Genomic DNA, 27,891 nt, shown 5'->3' on the forward strand with positions numbered 1-27,891 from the left:
TGCAGTATAGCTTAGATGTCATAAAGAAACATGTAGCTCATTTTCTACCCAGGCATTGCATGAAAATCCAGGATTGGTATCCAAACTGGAGTTAGTTGTATGTAATCTAGACACTGTGAAAAGGATATAGAGTCATTGGATTAAGTTTTAATTGTAGTACAGACTATTGGTTTGAATATTGACTGTGACAAGAACTGCATTTTTTTCAAGTTCTCTGTCTAAAGAGCTTCCCATAATTGACTCTTCCAGAAGAGGAGGTACAAACCCATGTGACTAAAGTGATCAGTCAACTGATTAAAAGACTCGAGATGGGCCCATGCTATTAAGGCCATAACCCAAAAACATAATGAAAGAGAATACAACATTGTCAGTGTAATTAGCATTATTTCAGGGGACGCTGTGTGTGTGTGTGTGTGTGTGTGTGTGTGTGTATGTGTGTGTGTGTGTGTGAGAGAGAGAGAGAGAGAGAGAGAGAGAGAGAGAGATCTGTGATATGCTATAAATAGCTGCACTGATTACTACGAAGGCATTAAAAGGAGATAGTAACAGTGATAGTGGATTTACATTGATTGGCTAGACCATAGGAGCCCAAAGATATGAGTAAATCCAATATACCAACATCAACTTCTTGCTCTAGCCAGTCATTATTCATAAACACGGATAAAAGACTAGAACTTGACTCTAAACTGAAGCTCCCAGAGGATGAGACACCTAAATCCCTATTCAATGGTCAATACACATTTGAGTGGGTTCTGGAGTCATGCCAGTATGTCCCTTTCTACCATATAGCATTATGGTAACAGGATCTGTAACATTTTCCATGTCAGGAATGAGCTGTATCGAATAAAGGGCTATTGGTGAACACCATGAAACACATAACCCCTTGCAGTGAGTTCTATACCCAGAAGCTGATTGCAGTCTTCTCAGTCAAGCAGATATCGAGCATTTGAACTGGCTGCCTATGAACTTATTCCTAGGACTGACATGAAACTAGATATCATTATTTCTGACAGCAGAGTCCTCTGATTGGTGGTTTGTCAATCATAGTTGATATGTGTATATAACTATTTTAAAATAGGGACTACTTGGAAAATGTATTGATCGGATAAAGGAAAACAAATATTAACAAAAATATCTCAGAATAAAAGAAAAAGCAGGAATAAAGTTTGAAGATGGAGGAGTAACAGATTTTAGGAGCTGGGGACATAGCTCAATTGGAAAAATATTCATAAAGTGTTTAACACACAAGCATGGGGACCTGACTCCCCACAAATCCATGAAAAAAATAGGAGTGCACCCTATAACACCAATGCTTGCAAAAGAGGATTCCTGGTTCTTGCTGGCCAGGTAGTCTCACCAAGTCAGTGGGCTCCAGGTTCAAGGAAAGAACTGTCTCACAAACTAAGAGGGAGAAATGATAGAGCAAGATACCAGGCATTTAACTCTAACCCTGACTCACATGCATATACAAATTTATGCATAGCCACAGAAATATGCACAGACACACACACACACACACACACACACACACACACACAAAAGCACACACACACACAAACTTGTACATCTGCACATGCACACATAGGAATTTATGACAGAATTTTACTAAGGGTGCTGTGTTGTATATGTATTTTCTTTATTTTTTATTTTTTTCTTTATTAACTTGAATATGTCTTATTTACATTTCGATTGTTATTCCCTTTCCCAGTTTCCGTGCCAACATCCCCTCCCCCTTCCCCTTCTATATGGGTGTTCCCCTCCCCATCCTCCCTCCATTACCACCCCCCCCAACAATCACATTCACTGGGGGTTCAGTCTTGGCAGAACCAAGGGCTTCCCCTTCCATTTGTGCTCTTGCTAGGCTATTCATTGCTACCTATGTATATGTATTTTCTGATATATAAACTTAACCAACTGTCTCTACACAAGCTTGTGACACACACTACCCTCTTGATCATCCGTCCACACCCAAAACATACTCAGTCCAATGTTCCTTCCCAAATATCCTCAGCAAATAACTTAAATTCCATAGCTGAAGTCATGCCATCTGTACTGATATAAGATTATTTTCTATGGAATTGAAGTAACTTTTTAAAACCACAATAAACAGCCTTTAATATGCCTACTACACTCCAGAGCTTTGTTCATCTCATAATAATCTCCTTATTAGACATCTGTTTCCAATGATCTAAAAAAGCATCTTATGAATATAAATCATTGAGAAACCCAGCAAAGATGATTGGAAGAGCTTAACAATTCATTAATAAGATGTTGAAACAATCAGAAACTCAGATCTATTATTTAACTCGGTTATGACATTTTCAGAATTTTTCTGTTGCACCTGCTCATATATAAGGAGGGAAGGAAGAAAAAAAATAAGGAAATGTATAAGAAACAAAAACATGGTTAGGTATTCATGGTTGGGGGCAACTATTACCCAGAGCCAAATGCTAGTTGTTAAGAGAAATGAAGCTTGTGCAAACTACAGTTGACTTTGTAATCTAAATACCCATGGTTGAAAATGGATTCTTGCTCTGCAGGATGCCTTCTCTAATGAATTCCTCTCCTTTGTGTTGGCCCACTTGCCACCAGAACCAATTCTTCCCTGGGGTCCATCCTCTCTGCTGCTAAACATAATAACAACAAATATTTGCTATTAAATTACCATAGGGATATAATAATATATCTAAGTACAGAAGGTGCATAGTAATATACCACACTGCACCACATATGCGAGGACTGTGGTGGTTTGATAGATATGGCCCCCATGGTGTCATGTGTGAATTCTTGGCTGATAAAGAGTGGCACTATAAGGAGGTATGACTTTGTTTGAGTAGGTACAGTCTTATTGCAGGAAATGTGTCACTGTAGTGGTGGGTATTCAGTTCTATGCTCATGCTATACCTAGTGTAAGCCTCAGTCTCCTTCTGATGAAGATGTAGAACTCTCAGCTCCTTCTCCAGCACCATGTCTGCCTGCCCACTATCATGCTTCCTGCCAAGGTGATAACGGACTAAACTTTTGAATCTGTAAGCCGGCAACAATTAAATGTTGTGCTTTATAGAAGCTGCTATGGCCATGGTGTCTCTTCACAGATTGAAACCCTAACTCAGACAAGTTCTTACCACCTAAATTTCCACAACTTTCTGAAGTATATAATCTTACTGTCTACATTCAGTGGATGGGAAGAAGACTAAGGTTCAGAGGAGGTAAATAATTTGTCCAAATTTACACAGCTACTGGAAATCCTAGGGAAAGAGTCTAAATTAGTCATATTAGTCTATTGTAAGAAAGGCGTATTTTAGTCTAAGAAATACAATACAGTATCAGTATGTATTACATGTTTAGGGTCTGTTAAGTGAACTGTCCAAAGATTACTTAATGAATCTGTCTTTCTAATTTGGAGACCAAAAAGGATACAAACAGTCTTACTTTGAGGATTCCCCTATATTAAACAGTGAAAGGAACAGAATCTCCCCCTATTTTTCTGGATGCCCATATTACTGTTTCTAGGATAGGAGAATAGGTTTGAAGACAGGTGCTATATTTTATCTATGGAAAGGAAGTAAAGATGAGGGGATTTTAGGACAACTTTGAGAAGAGCATGGAAACGGAAACCTTTTGGCACTTTAAGTATGGTGCTGGACACAAGGTAACATTAATCATGGCTACACATTTCCTGTATAACAGGTCCTGCCCTAGCCTCTGCGGGCACTATGCATTCTCTCTTGCAAAAACTCAGTGTCAGATCGGGATAGAGATGAACAAACAGAGAGTTGTGCCAGAGTCATCCTTGCCCAAGGGTGTTATATGAGCGTGCAGCAGAAACACCTGTCTCTAGGAAGATGGCTAAGAACATTATATGTAGGCTAAGAGTTGCAGTATTAGAAACAGGTTATCCAGAGATTGTAGGAAAGGAACCTTGAGGCCACTGCTTTATAAAATTGGAAACTGTAAAATGTTCCTGAGACTGAGCCTTATGCTCAGAGATTCTGATGGAAGGGATGTGAGTATGAGCTTCCCACTGGGGTTTTCAAAGTTCCTCCAGGGATTTCAATATTTGGCCCTAAGAGTCAAGGCTGAGAGCTCTTGGTACTGATTGAATTTTAGTCCCACAAAAGCCTTCAAAATCTCCTCTTAGATTTGCAAGCAGATTTGTCTGGGGTGGTAATATCCCCAGTGACTCTGAAATTGCAAATTGTTGTCTGGGCCTTCAGAATGGTGCATGCAAGATCTAGAAGCATGGGAGATTCAGCCATTTCTCTGTGCAGGCGAAAACGTTGGGCTGCAAAAGAAAGGGAGGCTTCAATTAGGAAAAGGTTTGTCTGCCAAATTATGGGGTTTGGTCTTTCACTTGGTGCACAGTGATGCTGAGTTAAAGGCTTCAGAAACTCGTTGGCAATATAAATTGTCTTTCAAACAAATACAAGATGCAAGGTAATGAGCACACCTGGGTAGAAGTAACCCATGAGCAGAAAGATAGAAGTTTCCAGTGTGGCTCATGGAACTCAAGTTATTGCGATTTACATGTCTTCCAGAAGAAGGTTAGGAGAAAAGGTCTCATCTCTCGTCTTATGCATGTCTGTTATAGTAAAGAAATGTATCATTCATCATTCTCCACAGAGCCCCTGCTTAAAGAAATTAAGTAGATAGTAATGAATTGATTGAAAAGCTTGCATAGAGAGAGAACAGCGTACTGACCTCTGTGAAACCAGTGTATGAACAAAGGTAGGGTGAAGTCTGGTGTTTACAGGAGAACAACTCAGAAAATGTAGAAAACATTCTAGCCCGTGCCTAGCTCTGAGGAGCACCCCTGTCCTCTCCTGCCTTGATACATAGATTCTTGATCCTTGATACTTTTCTTGGACTGTTCAGGGGAAGAAAAGGAGCTAGAACATGGGGAATGGATGCAGAAGGAACTCTGTCCTTGTTGCTCAAGCTTGGAAAATAGCCCCAAGCCTTTCATGACTCAGAAGTTTGGGGAAGGGTTTGACTGCCACTGGTGGGAAAATGATGACTTGTCCTCACTCAGCAAACATGTCATAAGAGTACAGCATGAGGTACACCTGCACATATCCGGTTCACATCCTTCCTGTGTGCTTTGATTTGGTCGGCCTCCTGAAATCAGCATAAATCAACTCAGGATGCCCTGTAAGTCTTCAGCCTCCCTTAAGTCTGACAGCTGAGACATGTTGCCACACCACAACTGGCCCATCTGCTGAAGCAAGCTTGTGGAATCATAACACTTCTGGCCAGAATACTAATATTAAAGTATTAATATGAATTTATAATTTGATGTTATGTATAAAACTCTTTCATTAACATTCTGAGAAACTGGAAGTATTTCATTGGATGAAAATATTCTTTCTCGGCAAAGGGTCACTGTGATTCATTGTGTCCTTTGGCAACCATGGAAAGAAAAGACTCTCAGGTTCAAAGCTACAGAAACCTGATCTATAGTTGGGGTTAGATACACTTTACATGAAGTTGAGGCATGCCTCTTAGCTTTCCTTACTTTGAAAAAACTCCCTTAATTAGGTTAAAAAATGAGTAGCTGCCTTTTGTATAATAACTCATCCATATATATTAAACTTCTTTTTGCCATTTACTTTGGAAACTTATTTAATTAAATATTTCCAATAATACTGCAGGGCAGTATTATAATTCCGAGTCATATGGGCTAATGCTGAGAAGAATAAAAACTGAGTGACTGCCTCAAGCCAGTGAACCCAATTAACGTCAGAACCAGCTTGGGAGCTCATGTCTACCTGGCTTTCCCTTGTGATTTTCCATTAGAATTGGCTTTTCTCTAGCAGTTTCACATCTCTTGTCTCCAAGAAAGTAAATCGCTGGTCACCAAGGACCGAATAAAGTACAAGTCACATTGTACTGTTGACAGAGTCACACATTTCCTCGGATCTATCTAAGAGCCCACTCCATGCAATCATCCCTTCACTGGGACATGGGCTGAGCAATGATGCTCTGCTTTGAGTCAGGCAATGGGACATAGTGGTGATTCAAGCTTTCTCCTCTCAGGGTTTGTTGTCAAAACAGTGGAAGCATAGGTGGATAATACATGTGATAGTCACAGAGATTAACATGGAGGGGACAAAATAATGGCTGAAGATACAAAGGGGTTTAGGACAAAGAAAAAAGAACTCACTGAGTGTCTAGTGACTAATTTGTGCCATAAGAGGTGAAAATACAATGATGAGAATAAATGGGACAATCCAGGAAATGAGCATTCAAGGGGAGGGTATGGCATGTGCAAAGGCACTGGGGTTAGAATGTACATGTTGTTTGCTCACCTGTTTTTTTCCCTTCTGCATGCTAACTCTCCACTGTGGTATAATGCCTAGATCACCACTCGATGAGACAGGAGGTCTTATCATGAAACATGGGGATGTGGTTACCCATCTAAAGTGATGCTGCAAACATCTCTCTTGTGGGTTTATAGTTATTCCTGGAAATACAATACTGACTGGACACTTGCCACATGCTAGCCAGCGAGGTCCTGCCTGCTCTCGCTTGAGTTATGGGAACATGACATTCTCTGCCAGCCTCTATAAACAAACATAACCAAACTCTCTTTAAGTGTTTAGTGAATGAAGGGGTGATCTATTCAGTATCCAGTATGTTTTGCTGGTGCAAAACCATCTCCTCCTGGTAAAGCAGGAGGCTCTTTGGATGAGGATTACATTTAAACAAAACCTGGGGTTAAACAGATGGTAGATGATAAATACAGAACAGAAATTCTCAACCTCCCTAAATCCATGACCCTTCAACACAGCTTCTTGTTTTGTGCTGACCCCAAACCATAAAATTATTTTGTTGTTACTTCATAACTGTAATTTTCCTGCTGTTGTGATTTGTAATATAAATATCTGCATTTTCCAATGGTCATAGGGGAGCCCTGTGAAAGGGTCACTTAAAAGGTCATGACCCATAAGTTGTGATATAGATACTATTAAGATGAAGCTAGATAGAACTAGATATTAGCTAGCTATATGAAGGATACATAAAAACATAGATAGATAGATAGATAGATAGATAGATAGATAGAGAGAGAGAGAGAGAGAGAGAGAGAGATAGATAGATAGATAGATAGATACACAGATACACAGATACATAGATGCACAGATACACAGATACATAGATTACATGCTAACACAGTGATTGATACCTGGGACATCTTCTTGAGGATCAGATGAAGAGTGTCGTCCCATGCACCATAGTTGCTCTCCTATTCTTAATATGAAGTACACACCCTTCCAAAGACAAGTTAGCTGTCAGTAATGGCCATTCTGAGCAGCGACTCACGGAGACACAGTTCTCTACAAGCAATGAGGTATAGTCCTTCCGGCTTACATCTTTCTCTCCCCTCTGTAGGGATACTTTCTCCAGCCTTGTCTTGAAACTGGTACCTTCCCCATTTATCAGTCTTGGCCTATGATTAACTTCTATGAGGAAACTTTTGGAATCAGCGTTTTTAAAGTGGCCTTCCATCCTACCTGCTGCCCTTCCCACAATGGCTTCATTACGCTGTCCCGTTGTGTCTCACGTGCTGCTTGTTGTAGGTACATAGCTTCCCTGCCATGTTTTCACTTCGCTCTTGCTCGAGTAACTGTTCTAAGACATCGGGAAAGTGAAGAACTTGGGAACCACAGTCAAGAGTTTTTCATGAGAATCCACCACACTGTCTGGCACGTACTAACTAGCTGTGCAGTGATACAGTGATGAAGTCCACAAAGCAATTGCTGCTTTGTAAAACTGTTAGGACTCAGACATTTATAGGGAAGACATTTTCCACCTACCTTAATAATACTCTGTATATAACCTTAAGAAATTTTAACTTCCAAGTCAGCGAGATGGTTGTGGCTAATGGTGTTTGCTATCAAGCCTAACATCATGAGTTTGATTCCTAGAACCCACATAACGGAAGACGATAATTGAATCCCATAGTTGTCCCCTGGCCTCCACATACCCACTGTAGTACATACACCCTCATACACAATGCATGCATGCACACATACATGTACTCATAAATTAATAAATACAGTTTAATTTTTAAGTATTAACCTCTGCTTGTTCACTTCCTAAATCATATGTGGAAATTTTAATATCCAGTATTTCAGAATGTGGCAGCATTTTAAGGCAGTGCATGTAGCGAGAGGATTAAGTTAAAATGAGATCATTAGCATGGAGCCTAATCTAATGAAGTTACTTGTGTTAGCCAGCTTTTTGCTACTGCAACAAAATGCCTGAGGCAATGAGTTTAAAGAGAAGGCTTCCTTCAGTTTAGAGTTTCAGAAGTTGCAATCCAATATCAAGAGGCTTGTTCCTATAGGACCTGTGGCACAGCTTCGTGGTATAGTACAAAAAATAGTGAAGCTGTTAAAGAGGGCACACACAGCAGGTTATATCATCCCTTTCCAAGGCACACCCCAGGCAACCTATCCCCCGGCCTCCGGATTCCAACTCCTAAAGATTCTGCCCCTTTAGTACCAACAGGGCCTGGGCACTGAAGCCTTTACGACATGGACCTTGGGAGGAGCATTTCAGATCACAAGGGTGTTTAAAAATCAAAGTGTAAATGAACACAGAAACATACAGAAAGAAAACCATGTATAAACACAGGGTGATGATATCTGCAAATTGAAGACTTTATCAAGGATAAGATACCAAAGTCTTGGTCGTAGGCTTAGCGCCTACAGTATTGTAGGAAAAGAAATAAACCTATATGTTGTAAAACATCTTAAAATTCATCATTGTTGTTATTCTCTCTCTCTCTTTCTCTCTCTCTCTCTCTCTCTCTCTCTCTCTCTCTCTCTCTCTCTCGTGTGTGTGTGTGTGTGTGTGTGTGTGTGTGTGTGTGTGTGTGTGTGTATGCCTTGTGTGTTTGCATGCATGTACCATGGTGCCTCTATTGACCGAGGTCTGAGGACAGCTCTCAAGAGTTGGTTTTCCCCTTCCACCTATATGAAAGCTGAGAGCTGAGGGACTGAACTCAAGCAGATGAGCCTTTTACTTGCTGAGCCTTCTTGGTGGCCCAAATCTGTGTTCTGAGCTACTCAGTTTGTCATACTCTTTCAGAACTACAGCAAACTGATGCATCTCTTCAAGCTATAATTCTTCATTTCTAAAGCAAGGAGAATGACAGTAACAATTACAAGATGAGGATTGAATGAGACTGTTTGATAAAGGTATACGGTTATAACAGTACAGACCCATGGATCACTCTAAGATATCAACAAATTGTGACTTTTGTCCTAGAACCTACCTCGTTCATATTTTAAAGTTAGTAAAATCATAACCATGGGAAGTTGTAAATAGAGAAAATATAGAATTATTCAACCACATATAAAATTTTGAAGTAACACACCTATTTTAATGTTCAATAATGTTGAATGGATTGGTACTTAAAAGTGAATTTATAAGCATAGCACATACACTGTTCTCTATTTCTTCATAGACAACTCCCTTCAATATAATACATGAAAACCTCATCTAATGAAGAAGGGAACTTCACAGTACTACAATAAAACAGAAGAAAAAAAAACCCTCATCCACAACATGTGTTTAACTGTGAACCAAAGAACTCATCTCTGTGAAGAAGACATTGCTAATTTCTTTCTTAATTAAGCTTTCATCTGTCTCTAGTTCTTCCTCTCCAACCAGAATCCTTTTCCCAAGATGTCTTACAGTAACGCTGTATAAACAATTGCAAATAAGTGGGGCTGTCCACGGCCCCTCTTCCTGGAAGAGCTTCCTGCTTCTCAAAGGTACGCTCTGTCTGATGCCACACTGCCACCTCCAGAGTCTTCCTGTTGATGATGTCTGCAGGGCAGAAACACACCACACACACACACACACACACACACACACACACACACACACACACATCAGCGGAAGGAACCAGAGTTAAGAAAGACTCCTTAATTTATGGAAAACTGTGCAGTTATTGTCATCTTTTATCTTTACCATCATATGAGGCTATTCCTGTGAGGCAGTTCCTCTCTGAGAATATGAACACCTAGGTATGCACCGTACCTTCTAGACACACCTCCCGGTTTAACTGCTTTGTTTACCGTTTCCCTAGCTGTCTAGCACTAAAGTGAATCTGTATCTCCCACATCTGACAGGATGTGCATCACTTACAAGGGAAGATGATTAGCTGCAACCATTGTGTCATGAAATCCATCCCCCAAACAGCCTCTTCTTACAATGAGGAAGACTGGGCTGGCAGAGAGGAAGCACACATTTTTTTTCTTGCCGAAAGCTGACAATATAAACCTTAACACGGTGTAGAGAGCCAAGCTGTGTTTCCTTTCAGTTGAGCTAAACTTAGATTCCATGCACCAAAGGAATGCGGGAAGTATAACTTTATGCGTCTATAGGATTCCTTTATCTCATATGAAGGCGTGTAAACATCCTGCAATGGCTTAAGCATATGAAGTGTAGAAGTAACTGCCATTTCTACCGAGCAGGTAACAAAGCTGTTACTTCTTTTGGATGGTTTGACACGCTAGCATCAGATTGTTGAAAATACATTTCCTCATTTCCTGTGTTTGTATCATTACACTAATTACCATCATAACACTCTTTGTATAATAATATATTCATGTTAAATAGGGACCCTTGTCCTAAAATATTTCAGAGCTGTTTACCACCTAATAGACAAGTTAGAAGCCCCTCTCTGCCACATGTTCTCACTTGTCACTTTGCAAGCCCACAACTTTCTAACCACATGTCCCCATCTGCTCTGGAATGGCCTTAGAACCAGACAATGCTGGCAGTGTGCTCAAGGCACTCAGGGCTAGGCACAGTGTGAGGAGTTTACTCAGGAACCCGGCAAAGTAAGTTCAGTTCTGATTCCTAAGTCTGATCAGGAACCTGAAATGTTGAGACAAGATTATCTTCTTTTCTGGGCGAGTCTTAAATCAATGAGACACACAAGACTATAAATATGTTATTTCTGCTAATGTTACAAAGAAGAGAACTGTTTAAACCCTATAAGAAAGTCTCTGTTGTTAAATTAGGAAGTTCGCCTTACTTGGCCTTTAGCCTTTGAAACTTATGTGTGCTGCCTACAGGTTTCTCTTTTCTAGAATGCTGAGACCGGTTGAGCTCTGCCCAAACTCATTTGCTTTTTCCCCTCAGAGCATTTATCTGTCCACTGCCAGCCAGCCTCGTTTTGCCCTTTAAGACAAGGCCACACCTGGGGGAACTCTACACCTGACAGGATTTTAGGAGAATGTATGTGACCACATCACCTTTTTCTCTTTGGATGGCAAGTGGGCTTCTTCCTCAGAGCTGAGCCACTGAGAGTAAGCAGCTATAATTAACGGCTTCTCTGCTGTACCTCCGTATCCACCAGAACAATCCATTTAGGCATACCTGGAGTTCTTTTTCCCACTAATTAATGCAATGCTTACAGGTTATCGTACAGACGAGGAAATGGATTTTGTTGGATTTCCATACATATATAAAGATTATTCTTTGTTATTATTCTGAATAAGATCCTGGAGAATCCAAGCCATAGATAAGGCATGGCTTAACTGCATGCCCATGCACCCACACCCACACCCATATCCATACCCTCACCCACACCCACACCCACACCCACACCCACACCCACATCCACAGAGGGTGGGGGAGAGAAAATACATAGGATAAATAAAAGAAAACACAGGGTTTAGAAAGGCCCCTTAATGGAGAACATACATTGTTATCGTTAGTTTTTATCTCCATCATCATGTGAGAATATTCCCATAGGGCAGTGTCTCTCTGATATCTGCTCTACCTGTCCTGCCCCATCCTATAGCTACATGAAAGGCTCAGAAAGGACCAAGTCTTTCAGGTTCTACATAACACTGACTCTACCTCCACTTTTCTAGTCTGTCCCTTATACTCTGCCCAACCCTTTGTCCTGGGACAGTGTCTCTAGGGGATCACATTGAGGAAAATCTCCAGGGAGTATCTTAAGAGTATTGGATTCATTAGAATACTGCTGGCGATGAACCTAAGGCTTTTTCTATTCTTTTCACCCTTGGCACTTATTCTACCTGGGAACTAGCTTTTGGTTCATTCAGGCCACTGCTCAAATGTCTTGCTCACCAATTATCCAACGATAACTGCTCTAGCACTATATACCAGATCACTCAGTTGGAATGCTTGAACAGTACCTTCATATTCTTGCTTTGTTCATTTCTTCCTCTTGTTCTTGGATCATCCTGTTGATTTTCCAGGTTACCCGCTGCACTGTCCACTGAGGTGCACACTCTGAGACAGCAGGACAGTGCCTCTCTCCCCAGTGTCTGGAACGATGCCTGGAATACAGTGTCTGAGTCCTCATAAATGCAACTGGATTTGCAACTGAGAGTTTCTCAGAGATTAGCCAATTTCACTTCAAAAGAGAAATCTATGACCCAAACCCCACTCAAAGAAAGCTGGGGAATCAAAAATTATTTTTAAATATTTAATGCAATAATTTATTTTCTTCCAATTTCTTGTGAAGCAGACCGTATCCTATTGCTTTCTTTAACATCCAAGGCTGCATTACAATTTTGCCTTTGTCCATAATATTCTGAAGAGAACGTTTTCTATCCTGAGCTCCCAAAACATTTTATAACCCACTCTACAACAATGATCAAAGTGTTGAGGAGAAATGACAGCAAAGCAAGCATGGCAGCTGTAACACTTCCACTGCAATCACAAAGCAGAGCTGCAAGTCCTGCTAGGCTATGAACTCTCTAAGCCCTCTTCCCGTGCTGCACTTCCTCCGGCCATGCCACACTACGCCCCAAACAGCGCTACCAATCAGAGACCAAATGTTCAAATGCCTGAGCCCTCTGGGGCATTTCTCATTCAACCCATTACACCATTATGTCAGATGCCCACTCTACCTGGTTTAAAATCTCCTTAACTACCCAATGGAAGAAGAATGTGTTCCTTAATGTCTTTGGAACTTAGTTTTCTCATCTAAGGGAGAAAAAAAAAACAATAACACTTGAATGTGAACAACTCTTTATTTTTAGGAAAATGCATTTATCAAAACTCCATTCCATAGAGTTTTCCTGAAAATAGGCAGTTAGCTGCAGTATTCTTTAACTAGAATCTCTGATTCCCCATGTTAATAAGAACTCTAACTTACTCTTTTGCAAATGTGGCACCATTTTTCCTATCAGAATTATCTTGGTTACCTGCTAAAAACACTGAGCAATCGATCTCCAGAACTTAGGCTCATTGGGTGTAGGAAAAGTCTAATAATACACATTTTTAAAAATTATAATGTAGCCTATTCTTATGTAAACTTCAAAAACTATTTCTAGACTGCGTTCACCTTGCAGGCAATTTGTATTCTGCTCATTTTAAGTCACAGATTAAACCTATCTTTTATGTGTCATCATTTCACACAACTCATTCGAAAGATTCCTTTCGATGTCCAAGTAGTGTGCGTCATAGTTATACTGAGAGAAATAAATTGTCTGAATCCAGTGTTCTCAGGAGGACAAATAGTAAAAGCTGTGTCTTCAGGTTCCTGCACCAGACCCCATGTATTTTATTTATTGGGTCCCTCAGGAATGTTCAAAACACCACAGGAAGTTAGGCAAAAAGAGAAGAATGAGAATTTACAAAAGCTAAGCAAAGAATTGGAAATGTAGACAATGATACCATTTGTTAAGGGCAAAGAACTACAAATAGTTCAGTTGTTTTCATGTTTATTCTGCCCAGTGTGTATCTATCAATGCGCACATCACTACTAACTTATTAGAAAGTTAAACATATGCAGAGAGCAGTTTTTTAGAAAAATCAATTGCACAATATGCTTTAGGGAGTTTTTCAAAGTTTGCCAATATGAAATCACTTATTGTTTGTTTCTCAAGGAGAAAAAAATAAGCTCTATTCTGTAGTGCAAAGGATACAAAGAAACGAAACAATCTTTTTCCAGAACTCTTCAGGATCCTATGGCAGAAGAGAGCATCTGAGACGTTGGTGTGACAGCATGTGCCTATGATCTGGAGTAGAACCGGAAGGGTCATGCCTTCAAAGCCAGCCTGGACTACGTGATGAGTTGAAGATCAGCCTGGGCTGAATAGTGAGATTCTGTCTCAAAACAAGTTAACTAAAAGCTACAAAAAGTTTCTAACTACTCTACATAGAAAAAGAGAGTTGTCATCAAAAGCTGACATTTTTGTACTATCCAGCAACTAGAAAATCTTGACTTACCCCAAAGGGAAGAAGACCATATAAATCACTAACAGAGGGAAACAAAACTCTGGAGCTGTTAAGGGCAAAGCCATGATTGATGTCTTTTAAGCATCATTTAAGGACCTGACTTGTTCTAATGGCTCAGTAACCGTCTGGAGTCAATGGCAAACTCTGACTTACTTCAGCAGCGTCGAAGAGTCCTAACAGTCACAGGGAAGATTTTCTCTGAGAGAAACAACATAAACCCCAGGGATAAACACGGGATCATTTCTCTAAAGTGACATGATCGCTTCTGCGAAGGTCACATCTAACTAGAGCGCCATGTCATTAGAAATGTTTAAATGGGCGCACCCTCATAGAAGCATGGGGAGAGGGGATGGGATAAGGGGTTTCAGGAGGGGGAAATGGGAAAGGGGATATAACATTTAAAATGTAAAAAAGAAAACATCCAATAAAAAAGTTATTTATAAACCACTCTTGAATTCCTAGAATAAACCATTCAATGACAAAATAAAAGAAATATTTAAATGAGCCCTACCCCAACAATCTTCCTCTTCTTTGCTGGGCTCTGCTGATCTAAATGAGGGTCTGTTTATTTTGCCTCTTTTCCTTTCATAAAGACAGGACAGGAGAGATACGCTGACATATTGAAGAAAGCAAATAGGATTTGAGGGTCTACCCCCAAATTCAGTGGCCTGAGCTGCACTAGGAGTAATCCTTGTTCCAGTGGAGATTAAAATTGAAGCAGGCCATGTGAAAAACAGATAAAAGCACTAGAAAGAGATTACTCTGTACTTGGATTGAATTACTTCCTTTTGGCGCGTGGACTGTTTTCTTCTGATGGTCATTTTGGCTACAGCAGTGAGCTGTGGCAGAAAGCACACCCCCTAATAGTGAAGTACCGGTCAGTTCTGAAAGGTATGGAAAATTAGTAATGAGGGCTTTATTTCAGGCATCGGACTCTTGCCTGTCTTGTTTCTGTCTTGTTTTACATCTGTGTTTCCAAGTTTCTCCATGTAGCATCAAAATGTGTTACTTAATAACCTATGAAACGGAGGGCCCTAGAGCTAGTGAGAAAGAAGTTGCTACAGTTATCAACAAAATTCATAAAATTTAAAAGAGGATATTCAATATACTCTTCACAAACATAGAAAAAAAATCTAAAATTCCTGTGAGGCCAGGAAAGATGGCAGATAGTCAAGGCTCTCCCGAGATTAGAGGACACGCTGGAGGGATTATCATTCCAGACCTCAAGACAGAACAAAGGGCCATAGTAAAAAGAACAACACGGCACTGGAACAAAAGCAAACCTGTAGACCAATGAAGCAAGATAGAAGGCCTCAACATTAGTGCACATAACAGTCACCATCCGATATTTTACAAAATGGCCAACAACTATACCAGAGGGCAGAGTGCCTGCAATAAACAGTGCTTGGAAAGTTGTATAACAATGGTTGAATTTAGACCTGCATTTATGACTCTACACAAAATTAATTCCCGCTGGATCAAAGACCTCAAGGTAAACGCTGAAACTGATAGAAGAACACACAGGAAGGCATATACATGCTATGAGGCATAGACATAGAAAAAGAGTTTCTTAATAGGACTCTATTTGCTCAAGAACTAAGGCCAGCAATCGACAGCTGGGACCCCGTAAAACTAAAAAGCATCTTCACAGCTAAGGAAACAATCTAGTGAAGAAAAAACCCACAGAGTAAGAGAGAATCTTTATCAGCTCTTCACCTGACACATGATCCAGTTTAAATATGGTGAATGAGACTGAATGGAGAGTTTTCAATAGAAGGAATAAAAGAGGTTAAAGGTTGCATGAAAGAAGGCAGAAAGACTATAAGAGCCAGAGAACCAGAAAGCCTCCTATGAGATTCTATCTTCTAGATATGACCTCCTATATAAGAACAACGATAATGTCAATAGGGATACTAAAAAACCTGAATAATAACATCAATAGGTATGCGAACATGGAAGGGAGAAAATTTCACAGGGCCCCACCCCTAGACAAAAAAATATTGACAACTGATCGCCCCTGGATGGTTAGCCAATACAAAGTAGTCTTCCCTGGAATTATAGATACACAAGCAACAAAAATGGAATCAGATGATTGTATTTATATATTTGCACATCTATGTCTACCTATTTATCTATTATCTATGTATTTATCATAAGTCTATATAACCATAATAATTAGAGAAATGGAGGCCATCAATTTGAGATGGAATGGGGAGGGGTACGGGAGGGGTTGAAGACAAAGCAGAGGGGAAGTGATGAAATTATATTTAAATTAACAAATATATTAAACAATGAAATAAAATGCAAAGGGAAGTATGACCAGGGACCATATTATTATGGAGCAAGCATTGGCAGTATGTATGGTCAAACTGAATTTAACTATTACCATCCCAAATAAATCCAGGGTGTGGTTCATCATAAATAGTCACTTCACGGGAGTTACATTCACCCCTCCCTATATCAGGATCTCATTGCAGGTAAAGTGTCAAAATTAATTTGGCTTAGAGTTGTATATCGGTTGTAGAGCTTGATATACAATAAAATAAACTGACCATCTAACAACCTGGAGTTCCTGTTCTCTCATATTGTGAAGACAAAGTGAGAACACATCCAAGTAGCAAAGTGCTGAGAGGGTGGGCATTAGAAAGTACAGAATATATTACACATTTTTTCTTAGTATTATTTGTCCTGAATCTGTGAATGTCACCTTTATTTCTGGACCTGACATATTTTGTTGGAGGTTCTTTGGAGAGTTCAGACTAATCATATAACAGAATTCTCTGACAAATAATGATCTTGTGTTGTAAGACACTCTAGCCCATCACATTCCAATGCAAACCTGCCCACGATAATGAATTCAGAAAGGATGAGGAACTGGAAAGTTGCCCTCTGATTCATGACTCTGCTCCAGCTGTACTTAGGATAATGGATCTGGGCTGGTTCTCCCTTGGGAAAATGTGTATTTTGGGAAGGAAGATGCCTGGACAGCATACAGAGAAGTTTCCTGTGCTGCGCGAGCAATTTATGACTTAATGAGTATATTTATAGGAACATTATAAGTCCGTTATCATTTCAGAAATCAATGAAGCAGTTTCCAAAGGAAGTCAGTGATTTGTGGCTATCAGCTAACACAAATTATTTATCATAGGAAAAAAAAGAACTCCTCCAGGAAAGAAAATTGGCAACTGAGTGACATAACAGGAATGAAATCTTAACTCATGAACATTGAACATAAAGTTTGACAAAAATAAACATTGCTTAAACAAAAGACCATAGCGTGTCTACTGGTTAAATGTCTTTAAAAACTATTAGAACTCTTATTTTCTGATCATGACCAGGACGTAACACAGAGAGCTGTCATTTGCCAAGAACTCACTGCTACACTACGGATGCTTGCTACTACTCTATATGTTTTCTTTTCTTTTCTTATTTTTTTTTAAAGGATAGAATTTTTATTTCAGAGAGCTAAAGTCAACTTCAAACAAATAGTAGGAATCCTTTATACAACTTCCATAAAAAAAAATGACTTCTTTTTTTTCCTTTCCTTTTTAAAAAAATTTTATTGGTTATCTTGTTTATTTACATTTCCAATGTTCTCCCCCTTCTAGGTTTCCCATCTGCAGCCCCCCTAACCCTGCCTCCCTCCCCCCTGTTTCTATGGAGGGTGCTTCTTCACTTACCCACCCACTCTGCCTCACTGCCCTAGCATTTCCCTATGCTGGAGCACCGAGTTTCCACAGAACCAAGGACATCCCTCCCATTGGTACCAGATAAGGCAGTCCTTTGCTACATGTACATCTGGAGCCCCCCAGGAATGCTGACACACCAAGGCTATACATTTTCTTTACCCCTTCAATCTTGATACCTCACAGAGTGTAACAGGGCTTTGAGAGATGTGCTAATTATTAAAGAGATATAATGGCTTGCTCGAAACAGGGGATGCCAAAAGGGGGTAAACCGTGTGATAAGCTCAAGTCTACCTTACTCTAAATCTATGCTTTTTACCCTCTCACACTACCACCACCGGATTCAAGGTATTTGATGAGGTCTGAAGCAAATGTGATTTCACTCTAGAATACAATATACTTCCAGGTACACACATATCAAATTTATGCATCCATCCCTTCAACAGATACCAGTCTGTTGTTCATCTATAGCAACCCCTTACTAAGCCTGTGGGAACTATGGATTGAAACCTAAAGCCTCTCGTCTCAGTGACTTAACAGGGAGACAAACCAGACAGCATTATATTGTATATGCGCAACTATAAAAGAAGGTACGAGATCATGAAACAGAAGGGCGGCACAAATTCTCTAGACCTGGCACTGTAAAACATCACCACCCTTGTCAAATTACCAGCTATTTTCCCAAAGCTACTGATCTCAGTTCCAATTGCAGATAACAGCGAAGGGGTTGAGATTGTTTATGTGGTTTTACGGAAAGTTCCATCTGGACGTCTGTAGAGCGAACAGGAAAGGGTGTATTTCTAGACAAGGGGAATCTCCTTCTCCCAAATGTAGAACCTCTAGGAAACTGTTCTGAATTTAGAAATCAACTTCAACCTTCAGTGTTTGTGAAATGGATGGGTTGAGCTGGAGCGTGAGCTTGGAGTAGCTTACATGTATCACATTCTCTTCCTTCAATTGCCTTGGCAATTCTAGAGTTGGGTACAAAAAGACTTGCATGCAATAATCTTCTATTGTTTGCACATGATTATTGTTTGCACACAATAGTACTGTGTTTCTTTGGTTGGTAAAATGTGCGTTTCTCTTTTAAATTAACGCTTTCAATATAAGGAAAGTGGCTTTCAAAAGCTGCATTGTTCATCCTTTGAAAACCCACATTGAACAGCTTCGATACCAACTACATTCCAGTGTTTGTTCCTGATTAAAATAGAAACGTGCCTTATAAATATAAATAAGAGAAAAATGACAAGGACCGAGTTCAGGTTCTAAGCCGCACAGCATGCTGGGAAGCATGATGTGATTGTTGGACGTCATCAAAACGTGCACGAAGACAAGTTTATGCTTTACATAGTGCCCTCCGCTCTCGCTTATTTTCCGTTGATGTGATAAACACCAAAACTCAAGGCAATTGGGGAAAGGAAAGGCTTTATTTGGCTTACACTTCAATGTCACTGTCTGTCATTAAGGGAAGTCAGCTCAGGAACTCAGACAAGAATCTGGAAGCAGGAGCTAAACAAGAGATCACAAAAGAACACTGCTTACTGGCTTGCTCAGACGGCCTTTGTGTACAATCCAGGACCACCTGCCCCTGAGTGGAATCTCACAGTGGGCTGGACCCCCCACATTAGTCAAGATTATGCCTTCCCAGACAGCTCTGAAGGCCAACCTGATAGAAACACTTTCTGGATTGATGTTCCTCCCCGCCAGAGGAATTTAGCTTGTGTCATGTTGACAAGAACTAACTAGCAAACTATCTTAAGAGATGAATGTAGTGACTCTTGCTTTCTTGCCTTCTGATTGAGAAGCTAGTCTTTTAAGAGATCATAACCTCTCAGGAGCCTAACTAGTTAATATAAAGAATTCTAAAGTCAGCTCTTCCTGAGTCAAAGTTCAGTGCTCACCTCTGTGAGGTGGACAAATTGACCGTAGAAATATAAGGAAGCTTCCTAAATAAAAATAATTTTTCATCAGGTTAAGTAAGTGTGCTCTTAGGGAAACAATTTTTGTTATTTAATTTACTTATTGCCTTTATTTACTAAAGCCATGTCATTATACTGAGAGCAATAACAAGAATTTCCCCAATGAAATAGATTATAATTCACCTTTAGTCTATAAATGGCATGAACACACCTTGAGACAAAATGTGTAAAGTGAACATTGCCTCTCATTTTAAGATGTTTGGGCAGCTAAAAAGATAAAGGAACATATATAATGGCAAGAGTTATGTGTACATTTATGGATGTAGAGGTCAGAAGTTTACACTATACGTTTATGATTTTTCTCCATTGTCCTGTACTTTTGTTTTTGAGATAGGTCTCTCATTGGGTTCATTATTGGCTATATTGGCTAGCCACTGAGCTACAGGGTCCCAGCTATCTCCATTCCCACTGCTACGATTAGACATAAGCTACGATACCTAACATGTGTTCAGTTTCTGAACTCAGGCCTTGTGCTTGTGTGCAGCATGCCCTTGCTAACTAAGCCATACAGAGTTTACAACCTTACTTGAATATTTGAGATATACCTTATTTCACAAATGTCTTTGGATTCACCTGGTCTTGGTGGCTGATTTTCCTCTATTACAGTTTCTAAAATGTACTCAGAAATCACACACCAGCTGCAGGCAATACGGACACTTGCTGTGCAGACCTAACTTATAATTAAACTGCTAGATTAGGATGTTCTATAATCAAACTCTTGACAGTGTTAGACAGGTGAAGTTGACAATTTACTCTTTGCAGGAGTGAACTGAACTGTGGATTCAAAAATCCTTATTACTTAGTGAGGCTGATGCACAAATGAATGGCCTTCCTGTCAATCAGAGTCCAGAAAATGACCTTTTGTGTTTCAGGCTGCAGACATAGACTTTCCATGCATGGGCATCTGGTAACTTCTATTTGCTTCTTCCTTTGCCCTGGGTTTTACATCCAGTCTTAGTTCTTGTCAGAGAATTTGCCCTCTCTTTTCCCCGAGAAGCACACAGTTCTTTGAACATCTATTTCTATGCCTTTTAAACTCCTTTCCGCCCTCCCCCAATGCAATCTTTACTTGAATTGATGTTCCTTTGTGGAGTTCAGACACGTCCATCAACTCATCACTCAAAATCCTGAGATGACTTGAAGTACACTCCCTGAGGTGAAAATCATTTCGTGAAAGCACTCTTTATTGTTTTCAGTTTCACAGCTCTGAGTTTTCTCCTTGACTTTCTAAAAAATTTTCACATTTTTTTTTCAATTCCTTAAAGTCACAAGCACATGGAATTATCAGTGAGTGCTTTTTAAAAAGATCATTAGGACAAGTATGCAGAATAATAAAAAGCATGTTGACCCTTATTTTTCCTCTAGCTTTAAACCCATCCTGGGCTCTGGACTTTGCTTTCTGATACGGTAGGTTCCATGGTGTTAGGAAGCATATAGATGAACTCAGTGAAATACTAAGACTCCTATTCAATCCAGAAGTGATATCATTTCCTTCAAATTACTTAAAAATCTTTGTGCTTAAGAAGTCATTGTGTTACTGGGAATTTTATTGTTTCACAGTGGTTTCATTGTCCTGAGAGGGTTCTCCATGCCTGCTAGAAAAAGCCTGCCGAGGAGAAGGGTGAGGCATGAGATCATTTATTTTCATTACAGGGCTGTAATTTTGAAGGCGCTACGCCACCAGCCCATGGTTAATCAGAGGTAAAGAACTGATTTTATACCTTGCCCTGAGTACCCTATATATATTTCTTAGTAGAAGAGAGATCAAAAACAGATCCCAGATCCTCTGCTGAGAAGATGAATGGAGAATCAGCTTGCTTTACTTTAATATAGAAAAAATAATTCGCTCCAGGGAATTTTGCAGAATTACCCAAAGATTACAGGAACTTCCTTGGCAAAGGCTTTTGAACCGTGAGTGCAAGATTTACATTTCAGATGGGTGCGCGCGTGCATGCACATACGCACGTGTATATGTGTGTGTGTGTGTGTGTGTGTGTGTGTGTGTGTGTGTGTGTGTGTGTGTGTGTGTTTACAAGGCAACTCAAATGTATTTGAGCACTTATACCAAGAGCTAGTTTGGGAACTTTATTGTTTATTGATGGAAAACTCAAAAAAGGATTACTTCCCCAATATCACGACTTTCTTGCATTGCCATGCTACTTCCCAGGAAGGTCGACATGTTTTACATCCCTACTTTCTTTATATCTTTACTTTACTGTTTGCCATAAACTGTTGATAAATCCTGTTTACTGAAAGGCCAGTGGTAGCAGATAATGCATGTGTTTCTTGACACATCCGTTAAATTAGATTCTGCCTCAACGTAAGAATGTGACACTTTCTAAAAGAACTTAAAGCCTTAAAATAATTAGTAGACATTTCCAGAAAGAAATATATGAGGGAAGGAAAGAAAAACATATACCACCCCAAAACAATTCCCTAGTAAATGGTAATGATCCTGCCAGAAGTAGCTAATGGAGAAGTCCAGTTCTCGCTTTGCTAGGTGACTGACAGGTTTGAATGGTGTTCCCTGTTGATATTGGTAGCATGCATATGTCACACTGGGCGGACCACACTGAAGCCTGCAGATGCAGGCATCATTTCTGCATATGATAATCTATATTAGTCTAAAGCATTGTTTCTCAACCTGTGGGTTGCCCATATCAGGTATCCTGCATGTTTACATTACGACTCATAACAGTAGCAAAATTAAGTCATGAGGTAGCGTCAAAATCATATCATGGTTGTGGGTCACCACAGCCTGAGGAAATGTATTAAAGGGTCACCACATTAGCAAGGTTAAAACCACTGGTCTAGAGTGGCTGAACTGCTAGGAGAGAAACTTATGGCATCATCCAGACAGCTCTGGATATAATGATGGTGCATTTAAAAACCCAACCGTAGTAGCCCTTCTCATATTTATTATAAAACACTTTCTAATATGTAGTGGAAATTTGTTTTCCTCATTTTTGCCATCAAGAAGAAGGAAGTTAAAAAAATACAAGCTGATAAATCAAACTCAGCAAAATTCACCAGAGTTCTACGTGTTGGGCTTACATATCTCTGAAGATCTCATTTTCACTCCCAGAAAGCACAGCATGCAACTGGACTTCTACCTTTGAACTTGCATTTGCTATATTTACCCTTGTTTTCTCATAGGATGCTCTCACAGGCAGAGTGGGAGCTAAATCAGGCTCTGATAGGGTTTCCTCATCCTGAACTGTTCTTTGAGAACACTGTTTTCATAAATAGCCCACAAGGCAATGGGTTTCTGAGGTCACTATGCTTCACACAATTGTTCTCCGAGGGACTACGTGAAAGACAGTGGCTGGCTGAGGCCTGCAGTTCCTGGAAGCTCTGTTTCTCAGCATTCAAGGGCTATCTCTTACGAAACAAAGCACAAAGCCGTGTGAGGGTGACCTTGGTCATTGTTCTTGAAGCCTGTGACTTCAGGAATGGAGGTTGCTCTAATAGGATAGGACCAACTTTGAAAGTGATATCATCTTGGTTGTAGGATTCCCATAGGAAAAAGCAAGGTGATTTCTGCAATGGGATTAATACCTTGTAAATAAATGCTTCTCTACTAAAAAGGGTTTGCAAAGTAAAGCATTATCTGAATATGCTTCCCTCCTATTTCCTCCACACACCAAAGGATTAATCCCACCCATCTCAGAGGGATAGACAAAATGGCTTGCTGATCAGTCATCATTCAATATGAGGGCTATATTTTATAGACATGCAGAGTAGATGAATAAAACCTGTCTATTGCTTGACAATTGGATGAGGAGTTCTAATTATAGGGAACATTAAGCATTTGATAACTAAGCCTGGGGGGTTGAGAATGCTCAGTGGTTACAGATGTTTTCTGCTTTTGTAAAGGACCAGATTTGCATTCTAAGTATCCATCTGAGGTGGCTCAGAACTACTGTAACTTCAGTTTCATAGAATCTAGCACACTGTTTTGGACTCCCTGGGCACCTGAACATACATACACTGCATACATACATTCTTATATACGTACATTCATATAAATAAATAACTGTTAAAAGAAATTGATAATGTGTTGACAAGAATAAGTTATACTTTCTTGTAGATATGGGTAGCGGCAAGACAAAACCCACAATTGTCACCTCAGAGGGTAGCGGAGGTAGTTCACTCTGGAGCCACGTATGAGTGACTATGGCACAGGAACTGAGATTTAGATTAGCCCAACCTCCACATTCCAGTGATGTGGAGATTGCACAAGGTTTTATAGAAATAGAACAAAGAAGGTTGTAAACTGAGACTCTTCGAATACATGAGTGGAAATACCAGGTGGATGAGTTAGAGCACAGCCCCAGAAACCCCTGATGCTATCTGGTGACTCCAGGCTTCTAGGTTGACAGAAGCTAGTGATCTGCTAAGTTCCTATATTTCAAAGGTTTTATATTATAGTGACAAAGAAGATAGATTCCACAGAGGTGAGAAAGGAATGGCTAATAAGGGGGTTGGAAATAGCTCAAGGTAAGTTTTACTTAGGCTCTAGACCTGCAACATTCCAACCTCTTCACAATCTTTGAAGTTCTAACCTTCAAAGTTCAATCAGCCTTCCAGAAGGATCAGTGGAAGGGTGGGGCCTCTTTCCAAGAACTTCTCTCTCCATAGTAGTTACTGTACAGAAGCAGCTAAGGTGTGGGAGAGGTCTTTACAGTCAGTCAACAGCCTTTCCTTTTACAATTAGTGATCCACTGAAATTTACATATAACCCAGGCCAATCCCAGGCACCAATATCCCATGACGCCATTTCTACAAAAGTTGTAGGATGCATAAACACAGAAGCAGGATGAACTACTTGCTGTTTTTCTCCAGGACCCTGTTATTTATGGCAATCCACAGGCTTTGAGGAAGGACTCCTTAGGAGCTGGGGAAGACAGGTCAAAGACTCTGCAGACCGAATAAGCAAGTTGCACGTAAAATATGTTGAAATTCTTCTTGAGCCCCTCTTCTTGAGGGAGTGGCATGTGGACTTAGCAGGCTGTGAAGGACTTAAACAATTGCTTTTAATTACTTTGACACAAAATATAATTTAAGTGTTCTGAGCCCATATTCAGAACAAGGAATAAAACACGACCACAGAATTAATCGCCTCTGTGTCTCTGACTGTGTTTCTCCCCTTCCTTTGTGGGAATAGTCATTCTGTATTGCTTTTAAATTTATTTTGAGGTCAAACCCCTAAATAAGGATTGCAATGTCCTAAGTGTGCAAATACTGGCAAATATGTTTTAAGCTGGTTTCTAGTGAAGGTGGAGATGGTAATATTCTCCTGCTTATGGATATCACTGAACGTCTTGCTTTGCGAACATGAGATATGGTTGAAGATAGATAGAATTCAGAATAATGTGCTTTTGTTTGTTTAGAGTCGGAATCTCACGTAGTTTAGGTTGCAACTAAACTGACTATGGAGCCACAGCCTGCCTTAAACTTTTGATCCTCCTGTCTCTGCCTCCCAAGTGCCAGGATTGCAGGCAGTACCGCCAGACCCAACTGCAAACAATGTTTCTAATTATTCCTGCTAATTACTATTTCTTTGCATACAAAGAGGACACTTGCAGGGTCTGTACAACTATTTAAATACTGGGTTTCATATGGAAAGACTGCTGGCATTTTAAATTAAGAAGAAACAAAGTCACTCAGGCCTATACATAGCCTGCCATGCGTGCGTTGCCGTTAGTACTGGCACTCGAAAGCTTCTTCTTTTCTTATACTTATTATTCGATGTTTCTCCTTGGAGTGTAATACACACACACACACACACACACACACACACACAGAGAGAGAGAGAGAGAGAGAGAGAGAGAGAGAGAGAGAGAGAACACTCAAACTTAATGCCTTGAAGACCTCAATTCAATTCATTTAAAGAAATACTATCTGACTATTTGGCTAAATTGATTTGTTATTGGATTTCACTGGCAAGCGAATGATGGATAAAAATGAAAAAAATACAGAATTTCTAAGCTCATTACTTATTTACTTGAAAATTACTTTTATTGAGTTTATTTGTGACAATTTCATGCACATAAAATGCTCACCCTGATTATTGGAACACCCTTCAAGCTCCTTCCCAACCCCACTGTCCTCGCTTCTCTGTAATTCCCGCTTCCACACTCTCAAGCTTAATTTTTGCTGTTGATCTCCTGTGTACTGAGACTCCTTGAATTTAGGCAAGGCTGTCTGGGCAACCAAGGGTTTGAAAGTATCCGTCAGAGCCCACTGTGCTCTTCGGTGTTACTCAAATGAAGGCAATAACTGTCTATACCCTAGAATCGATTAGTTGGCAACCATTTATCAGGTAAAGGTAAGGCCCTGTAGGTCCCTTCCCTATCTATAAGTGATTATTGATAAGATCCACTGCAGGAGATCATAGCTACTGTTAGGTCTTGACTGTACTGGCTGTGCTGAACCAATAGGATAGTGTTCCAAGCCTTTCTCCATATTTTCTGTCTTGTACATCTTTTTCTACTTTTCCCATGATGTCCTTGGGACAGTCTAGGGGAGAAATAAATGCCCTGTTTAGGCCCAAGAATTCATGTATCATCTATTCTCAGCACTTTTAAGAACCCATGTGTCTCTTCATTCACTATTGTTCATTATAGGAGAGACTTCTCCATTTAAGGCTAGGAGTAGCATTTATCTATAGATATAGAAGTAATTACTTAGGAGGCCGCATGGTACTGTGACAATTTAGTGAAATAACAGTATTAAGTTCTTGCTTGAAGCCTGAAACCTTCAACCACGGAATTTTGACAATTTTGCAGTAGTTAGTATGTGCTCCTTCCAATAAACTGAGCCTCAAGTCCAATCAGAGAGTGATTGGTTAACCCTATAATTGTCACACCATTCAGTCTCCTGTAGGCCCCTGTTGCCATGAAGGCTGGTATTATAGCTTGTAAGGTTCACAACTAAGAAAAATAATTGATGCTTCTCACTCCCCAGCAGACTATATCAAACCTTCTAGGAAACTTTAGGAGTGTTAGCCAGCAGAGAAGATGGCTCCACCTTGATTTCTCTATACCTTGCAATCAACACGTTTGGGATCTTTAGCAGTAGAATCTTATCAACTGTTTCTAGTGAGCTAGGCAGAAGAGAGACAAATACCTTTATTGTTTTGGGGTCACTGAGGCCTCTTCAACCAACAACTGTAAGGAGGTATCTCATATATGTTTTTCCCCCTTAAAACACTTAGCTCTTGGGAATAGCACTGTGCAGATTGTAGAACATCTCTTTCCTAAATCCCCGTCTTCTTAAACTTACATATATTTTCTTGATTTACAGAGTAGTAAGTTTCTGTGTGTTTTTCCCCCACACATCCTTAGGTTTAGTTATTTCTCCCTCCCTCCTCCTCTTCTCCACCCCCACCCAAATTCTATCTTAAGCTTTCCACCTTCAAAAGTACCCATCTATTTTCATATCACCCAGATTAAACCAGATCCCCGCCTAAGGCATCCTCCATCCCAATGACCTTTGTGTAGTTTACCTATGTGAAATGTAATAACTGCAGATATTCCAAACTAAACATCCAAATGTAATATTCTGAAGGTAGAATTCATCTGTCAGAAAGAACATGTGTCATTTTTTCCTCCGAGTCTTGGTTACTACTTTTATTGTCCATTTCTTAGTTGATGGACGTGAAGGCTGATTTCATTTTCAATGAATAGTGAGTGCAGCACCAGTGAACATGTCTGATCAAGTATCTTCAGAGTAGGATACAGAATTGTTTAGGTATGTACCCAGGTGTGAGTCAAATGGTAGGTTCTTGAGTTCCAAAAGCAAAGGGAAATACCTGTGAGGTGAGTAGGCACCCACTGTAGGTCCTCAGATGGTAAGGTGGGAGTCCCAGAGGGAGAGAGAGCTACCTGTGGGATGAACAGGCATTCAGAATAAGTCCTCTGGTCTAATTTAGCCATTAAATCTCGGTATGGGTTCCCAACACTAATTTAAAGCTCTTTCCTCTT

The sequence above is a fragment of the Rattus norvegicus genome, chromosome 2 (genome assembly GCF_036323735.1).
Source record: "Rattus norvegicus strain BN/NHsdMcwi chromosome 2, GRCr8, whole genome shotgun sequence".
NCBI lineage: Eukaryota > Metazoa > Chordata > Mammalia > Rodentia > Muridae > Rattus > Rattus norvegicus.